This window comes from Poecilia formosa, unplaced genomic scaffold, assembly GCF_000485575.1.
Source record: "Poecilia formosa unplaced genomic scaffold, Poecilia_formosa-5.1.2 Scaffold47, whole genome shotgun sequence".
NCBI classification, from domain to species: Eukaryota; Metazoa; Chordata; class Actinopteri; order Cyprinodontiformes; family Poeciliidae; genus Poecilia; species Poecilia formosa.
In genome coordinates, this window is record NW_006799986.1 from 2,864,913 (window position 1) to 2,867,375 (window position 2,463).

Here is a 2,463-nt window from a genome sequence, read left to right on the forward strand (position 1 = left end):
TTTTGGAGTTCAGAAATGTTTTTGTGAATCTTACAAAATTTTAGACTAAATTTTGAAAGATTAGTCTAAAAACTTCAGCAATTTTTTTCTTGCAAATGTTTGATTTTGGAGCTCTCATATTTTTTTTCCTACACAATTTCTGAGATTAATTTTATATTTTTTGAGTTTTTTTTATTATTATTTTCAACCTTTGGAAGCGAGAAGCTTTCTTGACTTTCATAGAAAAACTTAGAGATTGATTTCAAAATTTCTGAGATTTCCTTGCAAGTATTTTAGTTTTTGAGCATTTTTGCTTTTTCTGAGTTGAATCAAAGTTGTTTTTTTAGTTTTTTAATGCAAAATTACAACTTTAGGAAGTGAGAAACAACAGCAATGATGACAAAGCCGCTCCTCTCAGCCCATTTCTGCTTCAAAACATGTTAGCAGGTTTAGCATCTCAATGCTAACATGAAGAAGCAGCAGCACTTCAACATCTTTTTTAAGTGAAAATGTGGCTCATTTTGTCGATGTAAAGTTTCAGTTTGAACTTAAATGCATTTACCTTTAATCCCAACCCTATGAAATGTTGATAAATTATAATTAGTTATCACCCTAACAGAAACTTGTGTGGGTGTGTGGAATAATAACCAGTCACCTGACAAACTTTTAGATACGGTAATGAGTGACGCACAGAAAAATAAATGGCTTTGTCGATTAATAATCAAACTTTAGCGGAAACGCAGTAAAGCCGGTCGGATTAAACACTTTTAAGGCTGATACTTTTGTTCCTCCTCTCTGCATCAAAGGAAGGCGTGGAGCAGGACCGGGCGGCTGCGGAGCCTCGCTATGAATGAAACGCATTTCCAGGGAGTTTTTGTTCTGATTGGGCCGCTTTCTACCGAGCTGAAGGCGTTGGCTGCGTTCACATTCCTCTGCAGGACGTCGACACCCAAATGTTCACGTGTCGGAACGTTCTCGCCACCAACAGAGCCGAACTGAAACTGTTGCATAACTTCAGATTAATGTGATCCTCCTGCTTGGCTTTCAGGCTTTGGTTCATATTTCTTATCTGAAAATCATTATCCATATCAGATGTTTAGCTGTTGATGAGGAATGAGTTAAACATCAAATATACTTGGAAACCTCAGACACTCTTCAACAGCACATAGGGCCAATCAGGACAGAAAAGGAAGGGTAAATATCCACAAAAATTATTTTTAGATAATTAAAATTTTATAGAACAAAACCTAGAAATTTCAAAGTGTGAANTCTGAAATTTTGAGATTAATGTAAGAAATTTTCCAGACAATTTTGGAAACGTTTGAGTTCAAACAGTAAAAAATGTTCAAGATAAAAATCTGAAATCTTGGGAAATTTTGCAGAAAAAACATGGAAATCGCCGAGTTTGACAGACAGAAATTTGGAAGAAGAAAATTCAGAAATGTTCTTGTAAAAACTAAGAAAATTTCCAACAGTCAAAAATTTTAAAGTTTTGAAACTCGGAAATTTCTAGAAAGATTTTTATTTTCTAGAAGATGTCTGATGTGAAAACTTCTAGGATTTTTTATTTTTCCTCGTTTCTTTTCTATCATTTTCCTGCCTCCTTCATGTTTTCCAGACATTTTTCCTCTGATCCTCTGAGCGTCTGTCGCCTTCCTCACCGCCTCATCATCGCCTAATCACACGGATCAGCAGAGATTATCCAGAGACGAAGGTGGGAGAAAGCAACAGGCTTTTGTTTCTGGACTTCCTGTTTGTTTCTCCACCACAATGGGCCGAACCTGCCGCCGATGATTTCCCCTTTCAGCCAGCAGCTAATTCAGCCATTTATATTTATGTATGCTAAACCCCCGTCACTCTGCCGCTCAGACAATGGAAATCACATCGAGTTGCTTTGTTAAGATTTATGTTAATTTTCCAACAGAAAATATTAAGATAGAAAAAGTTGGATGGCAAATTTGTAGTTTTGTGGAGAAAATGGCTCCAAAGTGTTGGTTTCCCCTCTGATGGTGAAAATGTCGCCATGCTGGGGGAATAACTGCAGCTTTGATTCAGGTTTATCAATCAATCAGCTTGATTGATAAATAATGTCGACATGACTACAATGTAGCTAAGAATAAAGTCACAGCCTTCACACTTTATTAAACTAAATCTGAGTGTTTACTGAGCTTCTCTTGTTTGTTCCTGACCATTTATGGCATCAATCAACGGCAGATTGGAGCCATCGTACATAGAAAGGGAACATTCTGAAATTGAGCTCATATTTTATAGAAAAAGGGATAAAAAATTAAGAGAAAGAAACTTCCACATTTTCAACTTTATGGAAACTCAATTTCCTCAAATTTACAAGAGACTAATCTCAAAATATTTCTCTTTTTATTATTATTTTTTTTACTTTTCTTAAACAATTCAGAGAATTTTTTTTTAATTTTGGAGTTCAGAAATGTTTTTGTGAATCTTACAAAATTTTAGACTAAATTTTGA

General features: G+C 35.2%; 1 long non-coding RNA gene across 2 annotated transcripts in view; it reads right to left on the minus strand.

Moving 5' to 3' along the window:
• The window catches only part of LOC103138190 (uncharacterized), a 10,557-nt gene that overhangs the window by 4,029 nt on the left and 4,065 nt on the right, over nucleotides 1-2,463 (minus strand). The gene's annotated exons all lie outside the window — the stretch shown is intronic.